This window comes from Amblyomma americanum, chromosome 1, assembly GCF_052857255.1.
Source record: "Amblyomma americanum isolate KBUSLIRL-KWMA chromosome 1, ASM5285725v1, whole genome shotgun sequence".
Taxonomy (NCBI): domain Eukaryota; kingdom Metazoa; phylum Arthropoda; class Arachnida; order Ixodida; family Ixodidae; genus Amblyomma; species Amblyomma americanum.
Window position 1 is genome coordinate 123,637,111 of NC_135497.1, and position 14,421 is coordinate 123,651,531.

General features: G+C 50.1%; 1 long non-coding RNA gene across 2 annotated transcripts in view; it reads left to right on the forward strand.

Moving 5' to 3' along the window:
- Positions 1 to 13,847, forward strand: part of LOC144113592 (uncharacterized) — a 39,588-nt gene extending 25,741 nt beyond the window's left edge. The window contains exon 6 of one of the 2 annotated variants that reach the window (XR_013310826.1): positions 13,118 to 13,731. This is a non-coding gene — a long non-coding RNA (uncharacterized LOC144113592). Of the gene's footprint in view, positions 1 to 13,117 lie in introns of both variants that reach the window. The other variant, XR_013310827.1, reaches the window with a different exon arrangement.
- The last annotated feature ends 574 nt before the right edge of the window (positions 13,848 to 14,421 follow it).

A 14,421-nucleotide genomic window follows, 5' to 3' on the forward strand; every position in this document is an offset into this window, starting at 1 on the left:
GCTGGTCGGGGCTTGAAGCGCGTCAACCTCTTGAATTGTGCCTACTCTCCCTTGGTGCACAGGGGTACCAACGGTAAATGACCGGAGTTCTGCAGCGCAGCGACGATCGCAAGCTGACATTCGACATTCGAAGGGAAGCGCGTGGCGCCCCTATTGCCGCGGGGCGTGCTTCTTAGTTATCAGCTAAGTTTTATTCCCCGATGCCTACCAACTAAGCCAAGTGGCCGAACAGCAACCAGTGAATATGCATGTTGTGATTCTTGTACACATTTAGTGCTGTAATCGGCATCTACTGTTTTCATTGTTGCATAAATTGGAGACATCTGACGCGGCGAATGAATTCCAGGTGCCTACCGCGCAGTGAGGGATGGAAGCTTCGTGCAGCCGTCGAAGTAGTTCAGTCGTTATTGCGTTCAGCTGCTGAGCAAAATTAGGTCACAGGATAAAAGTTGAGTTGAGGTGTTGAATGCTACAGGTAGGATTAGCCTTGCTTATTCTGCCGGCAATTGCGCCGCCGTAGTGTCACTTCTATATTATTAATGTCCTAAAACATGTCGGATCTACCCCGATGTGCGCACAGTCACTTATAATAGCACATATTCCACTCCGTACTCACCATCTATGCACACATTCACTCCACACAGTCCACTCCAGAAGTCACCATCTATGCACATATTCAGTCACAGTAGAACATAGTCCATTGCAGTGCTACAATCCATACACACATTCGCTCACAGTATAACAGTCCACTCCAGAAGACACCATCTACGCACAAATTCAATCACAGTAGATCATAGTCCGTTCCTGCTGTCACCATTTAGAAACGAGATCAGTGTCCTGCAGAAACGTTAAAAGAAGGCATGCAGCCTCCCTTCTGCATGTCTGGTTCCCACTCGGGTAGACAATGTCCTGAACTGTGCTGTGAAGGATTCTTGTCTTCTTGAAGGAAGCGAACAGCGCATACCTTTCCGCGTAGTACTCTGGGCAGTACATAATATAATGTTCGATTGCCCCGCACACACTACATAAAGAACATAGCGGAGACGATGCCATGCCCGTCTTATGCATCCAGGCAGGAGTGCGAGCAAAGGCCGCGCGAATTCGATGTAGTTGATTGTCCTGGGATATTCTCAGTCCTTTGGTCACACATGGCTCGTGGGGCGCACTCCACAGCACAGGATACCGAAATGATCGAGCACCGTTTTCCTGTAGAGACTTTTCCCATCTCGAGGTACTTTTTTGGATGGATTCCTTGACAGAGCATTATGGGGGAGACTGTCTGGCACCTCATTGCCTCTTCATGTGAGAGGGCACCCATTGAAAATATTGAGTAAAGCCTCTGATGTGCAGGTTCTGCACCAAGCGTAGATAGCTTATAGACAAGGGATGAGTAGGGAATCCGCGCTCTAATTCTCTGAAGGGCGGATTTTTAATCAGGATGACAACAGGTTGAGCCGCACGAGACCCTAGCTTCCGTAAAGCCGCATCAATAGCAACGCTTTCGGCCGTTGGGGAGGATACGACAGCAGTAAAGAGTACAGATCACTTACAGTCCAAAGAAGGAATGTAAAAGGCTGCTGCGCTAGCTTGTTTGACCTTGTTTACTGAACCATCCGTGAAAATTTGTAGATGGCACGCGTACTCTGTTTCCAAATGTTCAAGTACGAGCAAACGCGTTGCTGCTAAAAGAAAGCTGCGCTTTGCGCTCGCATGGGGACTTGTGACCTAACAGTCGAGGGTCGGAAAAGACCAGGGGGGTTTCAACGACTTTAATGTGTAAAGAACTAAGAGTATTAAGCGCCAAGTAGGCCTTCGACTCATATCTCTTGCAGAGCCGCTGGAGAAAAGATCGCCCAGCTAACGTCTCTCCTAGGCGGCCAAGATGCTTGAGTAATCTCTGAGAAGCGACAAGGCTAAGATGTTTCGACAGTCATGAAGTACTGCCTTGTTCGCAGTCTCCTGAGGAACTCCAGTGGTTCTTCTTAGGCCCTTTCTGTGGAGAACTTCGAGTCGTTCAAGCTGTGATGCCGAGGGGGAATAAAGGCAATTTATACATTATGCGACTGACCACCAGTGCTTCATGAAGTTTGACTTGAAAAAGGATGGCTTCTCCATCGCTCACATGCAGCTCTACGGATCACATTGAGACGCGGAGATAGAGATGAAACAATCGCGTCGACAGCTTTTCGCCACTGTAGACGGGAGTCAATAATGACGCCCAGGAAGCGCGTGTGGTTGAATTGGATGCAAGAGTGACCAAGGTCTATCTTCAACAGCGCTGGACGTCTTCCTACACCTGAAACAGAAAAAAGCTGGAGTTTTCCACTGATAGAGACAATTCCACACCTTGAAGCTAAGCTTGTACCGAAAGTAGAGCCTGTCGAGCTATCAGGGCTAATGGCTTGTGTTGGTAGCCAGTAATCCACATACAGATGTCGTCAGGGCATATTGACATACGCACTTGCCTGCAATTTTTTAGGAACGAATCGGGAACGCCAGCCATTACGACGTTAAAGAACGTGAGGGAAAGAACACTTCCTTGAGGTGCACCTCGTGATAGAACCCTTTTGGTGCCTAAGGTACTCCCTAACCGTACACGAAACGCACGATCACTTATAAACTTGTAAACGAGTCGTAACATATGGCCCTGTATGCCCATGGCTTGCAAACTGTTTAGAATTGAGCTCTTAAGCACTTTGTCATAAGCATTTGCAACGTCAAGGAAAATGGCTAAGGTGGAAAGGCCGAAACTCTGGTGTTCAATGTGACTCACCAAGTCTAAGATGAAGACATAATCAAATGCCAGCTGGTTTTAGATGGAGGCTACTACGGCACCTCTTTCTTGCTTTCTTCTTTCTCTTCCCCTCTGTCCCTTCTTTACGGGTGGTTCGGGTGTCCACCGAAATATGTGAGGGAGTTACAGCGCCATTTCCTTTCCTCAAAAACCAATTTTCATTTCCATAACGCAAAATGTGTCCTTGCTTTTTTACTCTCCCCTTTATTCCTTCCTTGACGGCGCGGTTGAGGTGACCACCGAGAGTGAGGAAGTTACTGCGCCTTTCCTTTCCACATGACACATTCTTGCAACTTACGAGCGAAAAGCGATGGCTTCCAGACGTGTGTGGTTGGCTAACGAGATCGTGAGAGTGTATACTTACAGAAGCCGTCGCCTCCCGGTCTCGGCACTCCATTGCAAAAGTTTGGCTGAGGCTTAGCTAAAGTGTTAAGCCTGGGTACCTCGAAGAGAAAAGCTCCGTGGTGATGCTCTTGGTTTAGTTTGTTTCATACATGCTGCTTTTGAGCCAACTCCCACCCTACCACTTCTGGGTCTTCTCCTCCTTCCATGGCGAAAGGTCAGACGACGGAGGCTAGCTAGCGCATGGCGGCGACGGCGGCTGCGGCAGCAGCGGGCACCTGCGCTCCGCGTGTCGTCACTCGGTTTCACGGTCAGACGACGGAGTCAGCGCGCTGTGGCTACGACGGCTGCGGCAGCAGCAACCACCTGCGCTCCGCGTGATGTCGCTCGGTTTCGCGCATGCGCAGCTGTGACAAATCTGTAGTGTGGCTCACGCGAAGCTCGGGGTTGACGAGCCTAGTGAAACTTTTCGCTTCAAAAGTAAAGCGTAATAGTCAGTAGGCCCTTCGATTTGAGGTTTTTTCGAATTTCGGCGGTTAAACCTTAGGCGATGTTTGGGGCTCAAGTCGAGTGCACGTCTGGTTTTTCCACAATCAATTCGGTAATTCGGGGCTTTCCAGGTTTTTCGAAGCGATCATAATTCTGTAGTTCATAAAACTATTTTTGCTTATTTTTTAACAATCTGTATATGGCAGGTGACACGAACACAAAAAAATATGTTTTATAAATCTGATTGTTCAACCTCATGCCGGAGTCGTTCATGTGTTGATAACCAGTCATGCAGGGATGAACTGCCTCATCAGCTTGTTCACGAATCTCAACCGGTTTCTGGCAATAACCTAGGTGGGACCACCTACGAGCGTCGAGGCACGGCTCTGTACATGTTTATCACTAAGCACTGGCTCAAGCTCCGGCAAGTACTCACTCCCCGTGGGGCTTCGACCTGTCCAACCTCACGGACATTCCGGGCATCTCCCCGAAACCGGCTGATTCCCGCCCTTCCTTGGACCATGTAGATCTCGACCTCAGAGCGGACGCGACGGCCAGACAGGCCAGGGATCTGGTGCACGAGTCTGTCATGGACCCCAGACGCAATGTCTTGTCCTGGCTCCGGGCCACGCTCTTTTCCATAACCACGGACCTCTACGCATAGGCGGCCCACATATTTTCATGTGGAGTCGTGGCCAAGGAACGTGTCCGGTCCTTACGAGACCAAATACTCGCCCAAGACGGCGAGCTGGACATCCTGACCGCCAGGGTTGCAGATTTGTCCTCCCGGAGCACCGAGGCCGAGGCGGAACTTCGCCTCCTGAGGCTTAGTAAGACGCCCCACGGATCCTTGCGGGGGCGCGCTCACAGCTGCTTATCAAAGGGACGCAATGGAATCACAGCACCGGATATGACCGAGACTGGCGGGAACGTTTGCATGCGCGTGCGAACTCTCTCCCCGCGCGCCGTCTTGTGTCCTCTCCCCTTGGCGCCTCTCCTTGCTGATGATGAGGATGCATTTTAATGGCGCAAGGGCACCTTTGGTGAAAGAGCGCCACATGGTATTTTTCGCAAGGTTTGATGAAAGATATATATTTCCAAGCGTTTCATCAGGCCAGCGGGAAAGATTGTACCCATAGTGTCACCGGTGGGTACCCTGGTCCACCGGACAGCCAACGTCGCCAGTCTTTAACGTGCACTGACATCGCACAGCAGACGGGCGCCTTCCGAAACGCTAAGGTGCCCGTTTGCTATGCGATATCAGGGCACGTTAAAGATCTCCACGTTGTCGAAATTATTCCGGAGCCCTCCACTACGGCACCTCTTTCTTCCTTTCTTCTTTCACTCCCTCCTTTATCCCTTCCCTTGCGACGCGGTTAAGTGTCTGCCTATATGTAAGACAGATACTGCGCCATTTCCTTTCCATAAAAACCATTTTTCAATTTTTTTTCCTTTGCGTTTCGCCTCCATCGAAATGCAGCCGCCGCTGCCGAGTGTTGTACGTTGTGAGTGCTTGTTAAAGATCGCATGGTGGTCGAAATTATCCCGGAGCCCTCCACTACCGCACCTCTTTCTTCCTTTCTTCTCTCACTCCCTCCTTTTTGCCTTCCCTTACTGCGCGATTGAGGTGTCCGGCGAAATGTGAGACTGCGCCATTTCCTTTCACCCGCCGCGGTTGCTCAGTGGGTAGGGCGCTCGGCTACTGATCCGGTGTTCCCGGGTTCGAACCCGACCGCGGCGGCTGCGTTTTTATGGAGGAAAAACGCTAAAGCGTCCGTGTTCTGTCCGATGCCAGTACACGTTAAAGATCCCCAGGTGGTCGAAATTATTCCGGAGCCCTCCACTACGGCACCTCTCTCCCTTTCTTCTTTCACTCCCTAAATTATCCCTTCCCTTACGGCGCGCTCCAGGTGTCCAACGATATATGAGACAGATACTGCGCCATTTCCAAACCCAATTATTATTATTATTATTTCCTTTCCCCAAAAACCAATTTTCATTTTTTCCTTTGCGTTTCGCCTCCATAGAAAGGCGGCCGCCGCGGCCAGGTGCTGTGCCTTGTCAGTGCACGTTAAAGATCCCCTGGTAGTCGAAACTAATCCGGAGCCCTCCACTACGCCTCCTCTTTCTTCTTTTGCCCCCTCCTTTATCCCTTCCCTTACGGCGCGGTTCAGGTGTCCGCCGATATGTGAGCCAGATACTCCGACGTTTCTTTTCCCTAAAAACGAATTTAATTCCTTCCTGCTGGTCTTCTCCGGCATCCACCTACAATCCTTCCTCCTCCCTTTCTGAGAAAAGCGAGGTGGAGAGGAGGGCGTGCTGCGGATGGGACAACCCCGGCGGCGACGATCACGCGCAACCGGGGGAAGTGAGACAGCTAGCAGTCTTTTTAAAACTGGATGAAGCAGAGATGGTGTGTGGCGGGCTTCTCTATCGTTTTTCACCAAAGTGCCCGATATTATTTCGCTGTGTCATGCGATGCATTCGGGCGAAAAGTTGCGGCAGGGAACACCATATGCCCGAGGCTTGTCTGCATTTCCTGCAGCATTCGTTACAGTACCCGATTTCCATGAAAGACAGGTTAACTTTTGTTTCGATTTTTATTATTTTTTATTTCGCTTTGGCACAACCTTTCGATAGGATACACGTTCAGAAGATCCGCAAATCAGATATATATATATATATATATATATATATATATATATATATATATATATATATATATATATATATATATATATATATATATATATACAACCTAAATGCTCTGCACCGTAAGAGCATCAGGATTTTCCGACCGCGGCGCCCCGCTGCCTGGGTGTCGGCGGCCAGTGTCTCGCGGTAGTGAGCAGCCTCTTCACGTGTCCGTGATGCTCGGCCCTTGCGACTTGGCCAAGGCATGCCAACGACTTCACAACCACACGAACTGGCAGCACCTAAGTCGCGAGTGGCTGCCTTCTCCTTGTCCTTCGCTCAGTCTGCTGTGTGGCTCCACTGGTGGCGGGTTGAATTCCGGTGTGAGGTCAGCGACAGGCTGATACGGCGGCATAAGATTGGCGCTCGACGAGAGCACAGGCTCGGCGATGCCATCCTCGATTTCAATCCGACAGCAGGATGCAAGGCAACCCATTTTGCCTGGGCTCGTTTGCGGTGACTTGGTAGACAGTGAGTGGCAGATGTTACCTTATGCTGGTCGGGGCTTCAAGACCGCCGTCCTCTTGAAATGTGTCTACGCTCCCTTGGTGAACAGGGGTACCAACGGTAAATGACTGTAGTTTGTGGGGACCTGCCCTGCAGCCCCTTGAGTTTGCTTTCCCGCGAGGCACCGTGCAGCGGCGGTCTCATCTGGCGGCGACCGAAAGGAACAAACGATACAGGTCACCGTCCCCTCCTTGGCTTCTCTCACAGTGCCGACCCGCCGCGATGGCTCGGTGGCTGAGGCGATCGGCTGCAGATCACAAGGTCGCGAAATCAAATCTCGGCCGCAACGGCCGCATTTCGATGGAGGAGAAATGCAAAACGAATGTGCTGTGCGATGTCAGCGCGCTTTGAAGGACCCCAGGTGGTCGAAATAAACCCGGAGACCTCCACTACGACGCTTCTCACAGCCATTGTGCTGCTCAGGACGTTAAACTCTGCATATTCCGTACCATCTTACACAACCTTCCCACTAAATCCCCAATATCCATTGAAAGTTGAAAGAACGTACCGTACAGCACCGTTCAGCCATCCATGTCGAACAAGCGGCCGCGTCCCCTCTATAGACCCTAATAAATGACGCCGTTAAAGTTTTAAGTCGACAAAGGTTTTGGAGCATCGTCTGCCTGCAACTGCCGGTCAGCAGCTAGTGATATTTGCTGTCGACGCTGAACAATGTCAAGAAAAAACAAATGATAAAGGGAGAAAAATCCCGCCTGCTAGCGCGAAAGAGCAATGGAAAGAGTCGGCGACAGTCTTTTCAAGCGACACTTGCACCTTTCCAATTCGTAGCCGCCTTTGCAGCGACCGACGCCCCAAGCGGCAGAGGGGACACTGCATACGTGGTGGCTGCCAGTCGTCACATGGCAGCAGTGACGCTGCCATTAATACCATCGGTTTTGCTCTCTGTAAACCAATGCATGCAGGTTGGCGGGCAGGTGGTACTGTACCATGCTTTCCGGCCAGTGGGCGGATCCAGCGGAAATCCACATCTGTCCACTTAGGCTGCAAGGAATCCATTCAAATGGCATGCATTAAACTGCCGCGGTGGCTAGTTGTGGCGCTTAGATGCTGACCGCAAAGACGAGGGTTCGATCCCGGTCGCGGTAGAATCGATTTTTCGATGGAGGCTAAATGCTAGAGGCGCGTGTACTGTGCGATATTAGTGCACGTTAAAAACCTCAGAAGTTCGAATTTATCGGGGGCCCTCATCTACGGCATCCCTCATAGATAGCCCGAGGCCCTAGTTGGTATAGCATACCGAATTTTGAAGAAAGACAAAGGACAAGAGAACAAGACGTCCCGTGTCCCGTCCTGTGCCCTTGTCCTTTGTCCTTACCTACGTTTTCAAAGTCCGAAATGACACGGAATTTACGTATACTGTGACTGGTGCGGCTCAATATTCCTATACTGAAGTGTCTTTAGGAGGCTTTAAAAAATAACCTTCGAAGCACCCAAGATACTTTAATGCATGGGGAATGTATAGACTATTCTATTAAGTAGCATTTTTGTACGTGCGTGCGTGTGTGCGTGTGTGAGAGAGGCAGAGAGAGAGAGATACAGAGCAGGCTAACAAAGCGTCATTACTTACAAGTGGACTGAAAACTATTTCAAAGAGGGGCAAATTCTACATGGTCCAACGTTGTTTCACGCAATGGAGAAGAGCGTGCCTCAAGGAGCATACATCTAAATACACTCTTTACTATTGCCTGTGTTTTCTATCGTATGTCACTCCGGCGCTTGCCCGAATTGTCCTGAACCCTATGCTAATCTGGAACATTGTCTTTTCTCCTGCCCCGTGCCACTCAGTCCCCTCTATTCCCATACCCTTCTCCCCCAATGTGGCGGTCTTCTTGTCAAGCCTCGGACCGGCTGACGGGCCAGCTGGCTTTGGTTGCCCTGGCCCAAGACATCCTTGACGCTTAACATTGCGCTAAAACTGATTTTTTTTCTCTCTCTCTCCCTGATAAACATAACAAGAAACCTGCCGCAAGGAGTACGAATCACGATTTATGCAGACGACATCTGTATCTGGAGCGCGTCACGGTCGCGCTGCATCACCCAACATCGTCTTTAGAAGGGGTACTGAACACCTCAGTGTATTTGGCTCCCCGAGTTCTTCGTCTCTCGCCAGAAACGAGTGTTGTCATGGTTATCACAGGGAAAACAATGACCAGACATCCGCTCCACCTAGTACCACTTTACGTACGGTCCCAGCGATTCCTTGATATTGGGATGAAATAAATCTCTCTGGGACATCTGAGATTTAGAAAAAAACTTCTTGAAAAAATTGCCACAGCATCATTTTCAGGCTCATGGCGGGAACACAATGTGGTAGCAATTGCCGCTCAATGGTTCTGCTTCAAAAAGCCTGTTCAATGATCATTACGATATTGTTTACCAGTATACTTCAAAGATTGTCGACAAGTAAGACGACCCTGAAAGCCACGCGGAACAATTGCCTGCAGACCGTCCTGGCCTTCCAAAGGAACCACCTTGCCTCGGGAACAGTAGCGGAATCAGAATGTCTCCAGCTAAATGTCATCGCATCCCAGGAAACTATGTGCACCAATCTCCGACATGTGCTCCAAGGGAAGAAGCAATTCCTACACCATTCCCATAGCCCACAGCAACTCTGATTTCGGCCAAGCTGTGCAACTGTTGCACCTCCCTATCCCTACTATTACTCAGCCACGGAAATTGCTGCCTTCGGCCTTTTCTCTCTCGGACACTCCCGCCTCTAAAAATCGAACAGTTTAACCACATGTGAATGCGAAGAGCCGCGTGCCACAGGCTGCACTACTACAAACTGCTCTGACCTACTTTGCCGAGAAATGCACCAGGGCACCCATATCTTCACCGGTGGTTCAGCTTCTCAGCAGAGCTCTTCGTGTGGCTTTTACGTGCCCTCAACAAGCCAAATGCTTTCATATCGCCTGCAGCATAAGGCACCCTCCACGACAGCAGAGCTTTAGAGAAGCTGTCTCCAATATACTACGCCGTGCACCTCTGCCGGAGGGGTGGTTTTCACGGACTCCAAAGCAGCGCCGCAAACCCTGCCCAACCACTTGAAGAAAACTAATCACCAGCCAGTTTCTCTCGACATTGCGTACCCACATCACTCAATGTGGCATTCTAGCCAACGAAAAAACAGATGAAGCGGCCCGCAAGGGTCTACAGCAAAAGAAGTACAAGATGATTTTCTTCACAAAATCATTTGCGTCCCAACTAGCTCAAATATATGCCTATGGACAAAAGAATCTGCTCTGGAACTCGTCGTCATACCATTATCCATTTCTCCACGCAGTTGACCCACATCTCAAATCTAGACTAGCACCCAGTCTTCCACGCCATCTGGAAACTGTTAATCGTCGTCTCCGCCTGAACGTCGCATTTACAAAACGTTTGCGGTACCGTTTTGGACCAGTGAATAGTCCGCATTGCGACAACTGCGGCTCAATAGAAACGGTACAACATATTCTGTTTGAATGTCCAGAGTATGTCGACGAGCGTGCGTACTATAAACATTGTATAGAGTCGCTAACCCAAGTACCTCCGGCAGTGGACTGTTGGTTAAGTCCGTTAGCCTGCTTTACGCAGCAGAGACGAGCAATCAACTTTTTATTTGCCTATTCAGGATACGGCGGTCAACACGACAAATTCTAATATTTCCGTAAATCTCTTCATTATGCACTATTCCTGCATTGGACTTTGTCATCTCTTTTGTAGGTCGTTGCACATCACCATTTAATACATTACTCTTTGGTGCACCTCAGCCCAAATTTAATGTCCACTTTTTTTTATTCTTTCATTATTGTTATTTTTCTTTTCTTTTACTTCATGATTTTGCGCGCCTTTCTCCTCCCATCTTTCTGTCCCCAATTTCCTTCCCCAAGCAGAGTAGCATGTCACCGAATTTTACACGCCGGGCTAAAATCTCTGCTTTTCAGAACAATAAAGGGTTTCTCTATCTCTCTCTCTCGACAAATACAACGCGCCACTTTACACGCACATGATTCAGACAGATAACCGCCCCTTATACGTTTGCACGCCAGTTCAGAAGAGTGCCCCAGTATGTGGTGACGAATAACTGCTTATTAGCAAGGGTATAATGTGAATTTGGTGACTATTTATTCGTTCAGAGCCCGGTGCAATGGAAATGGTTCACATATGATGTTCTGTTTCAGACCGCGGTGACTGCCTGCACACGAAAAACAAACTCGAGTCGCAGCTATCCTTTTAAAGTCTGAATTTTTTCTTTGGACGACAAAACTAATGTAGCACAGCATATAAGTTATTTGAATCTGCACGACAATTCATTTGGTCATCATTTTTTTTAATTACGGTAATAAACGAACCAAATGAATGCCCGCGCATTTGTACAGGCGCCCACAGACTTAACACGAACGAGGGAGAGCGGGGCTTGGGCTGCCGTCAGCGCCACGAAGCGATAGCCATCGGGTGCGAGATAATGCTCTCGGTATGTTTACAGCGAATCACGATAGCTGGTGCGCAGCGCGCTTTGACTGCTTTTTCACTATCCTGGTCGCCGCGTAGACAAGCGCGCTCGTTACGGGGGCGCGTCGCAAGCGGATGCGGCCTCGTTCGCCCGGTCAACGCGTAGCAGTTTCTTATCGCGGGATACCGAAATTGCGCGCTAAGCTGCCGCTGCTCGCTCGCCGAAAGCGGGGAACGAAACTATAGGAAGGCAAAGCAGTTTTGTTTTTGAACTTTACTGGCCGCACGTTGAGCAGTTTCGCGTGATTCCCGGAGGGCCGTGCTGCGCATGCGCGAGGAGCTGTGACGACGCACGGCGCATTTCTCTCTCTCGCTCCCTAGTTGCAAACGCGCATGCGCCACTAGTAGCACCTGGTCACAGGTGTTCCGCCGCTGCGCAGCGCCGCGCCTTTCCTCAAAATGCAACTTTAATAATAACAATAATAGTGATAATTGTTTTTTTGGGGAAAGGAAATGGCGCAGTGTCTGTCTCGTAAATCGTTGGACACCTGAATCGAACCGTAAGGGAAGGGATAAAGGAGGGAGTGAAAGAAGAAAGGAAGACAGAGGTGCCGTAGAGGAGGGCTCCAGAATAATTTCGACCACCTGGGGATCTTTAACGCGCACTGACATCGCACAGCAAACGGGCGCCTTGGCGTTTTGCCTCCATGAAAACGCTGCCGCCGCTGTCGGGTTCGAACCCGGGAGCTCCGGATCAGTAGCCGAACGAACTGTTCAGTTTTCTCTTTCTTCGTTCCCGCCCTCGTTTATCCCTTCCTTTACAGCGCGATTCGGTTGTCCACAGAGATATGTGAGACGGTTACACTGCTGTGCGCGCTAGCCGCGCAATCTGGCATGACGTCACACCGCGCGGCTCGCCGCCGCTTGGTATGACGTCACACCGCGTTCTTCGTCGTTGCGCTCGCCTCCGCTCGCTTCGCCAGCTCCGTCGCATGCGTGATAAAATGTCGGGGGATTTAAAAGGAGAGCTCGCGTGCGCCGTAACCACAGTCGTGTCGTCTTTAATGCGACAACAACATAGCTAGACAACCAGACTAACCTGGGCTTGCAATCAAGATTAACCAAGGCTAACCATGCTATGCCTTACCTTTTGCTACACATATGCTGGCATAGCCGGGCTAAGCCACTAAGCCGCAATGTTCATTAGGTGACCAACCTCTCGAGATCAACCATTAATTTAACCGCCACCTGCCAGGGTAGGCGCGTTGCCTATCCAGTGTGCGGAACGCACTAAACGTTAGAGGCCAAGCCGCGTATACTTACCGGATACACTGCAACTTTCGCCATCTAACTAGATTCAGCAGTAGTTGAAGCGCAGGTGATTTTTTTATTACACACAATGTGATTCGCTTTACGACTACGACACCTTTTCTTTATAATTTACTTAGATGGCAATTCATGTCGTCGTTTTCGAACGGTGCATTTTTTTTCTGGCCGCTTGGCTCGATCCTGGTGCGGTGGCTGCCGATTCGGCCACTGAGCAGCTGTACACGACGCGGTATCAAACCCCGACAGCGGCAGCCACAACTCGACGGAGGCGAAATACAATAAGCCGCCCGTGTGCTAAGCGATATCGGTGCTTGTTTTGAAGAACCCCAGGTGGTTAAATTAATCCGACGCCCTTAACTACGGCGCCATTTTCTCTCACTGCTTTCCACCCCTCTTTTATCGAGACTTCAGTCAAGGCGCGGCTGACAGAAGTGAGACATTTGCTACACGGGTATTTACCGAATAACGAATTTATTACTGCGCATTTTCTTTTTTTTATTCATGCAGTTTCTCTTTCCTGCTTAATACAACCGTATCGAATGACGCGAGCGACGGCCGAGACTCCACACCAAGTCCGCGGGCGATGCTGCGGTCCTCAGCCGCCTAGGTACGCCCATGCCTGCCCGCAAACGTCTTCCGTCGTCCCCGAAGAAGGATGACTTCGACGTCTGCCGCACCGTGGGGTCCTGGACGACCGAGCAGTTGAGCCAGGTGCAGCCGTCGAAGCAACTCCTGGACTACGCCAAAATTTCGCTTCCACGCCACCACCGCGGAAAAGGGGGCGGGGGTGAAGGCGCGAGGAAGCATCGGTGTTTTGGATGTGGCGCCGCGACGCTGGAGAAGCAGTGCTCACCCGCTGCGGCTGGCGAAGGACTGCGTCGCTTCTGGTGGCGGTGGTGACGGCGGAGTTGCGGGTCAAGCGGAAGGCGTCTCTTCCTCGAGCGTCCGCGTGGCCGTCCGCATCTGGAGTCTGGGGTCGGAGTAGCATTTTGGGCAACGGAGAGGTGACACCAAGGCTCGGACCAAGCACGCTGACCGAATCTGCGCCCGCCATCTGCAAGAGCGTTCTTTTCTCTTCTTCTCCCTGCTCGTGCACTGCCTTTGCACGTCGTCGCCTTCCGCCGCCGTAATTTTGTTCACTGCAGTTTTGAACGAAGGTTCACTGCGATGGTGTCTAACAATAGTTGCTCATTAAATACCGCAATAGGCTGCCTTTCAAAGCTAAGCAAATTACGCACACTTCGCCTTTTTGTCTTTTTCTTCGACACCGGGAAACGCATCGATCGCTGTGGTGACGTTACCGCAGAGAGGAGGAGTTGCGGGAAATGATACCGCAGTACGTGCCGTTTATATGCGGATACTTGTTTTGCCGGGAAATTCAAGCCACAGCGTGCCCGAGCTGGGCGTTCAAGTTTAAGAATGCACTTTCTACGACCGCACGTGCATGCTGTGCTGCATGTACTGTTCGTATTCTTATTTGACTAGAAGCGTCCTGCATAATAATAATAATAATAATAATAATAATAATAATAATAATAATAATAATAATAATAATAATAATAATAATAATAATAATAATAATAATAATAATAGGTTTTCGGGGAAAGGAAATGGCGCAGTATCTGTCTCATATATCGGCGGACAACACCTGAACCACGTCGTAAGGGAAGGGATAAAGTAGGGAGTGAAAGGAGAAAGGAAGAGAGGTGCCGTAGTGGAGGGCTCTGGAATAATTTCGACCACCTGCGGATCTTTAACGTGCACTGACATCGCACAGCACACGGGCGCCTTACCGTTTTTACAACATAAAA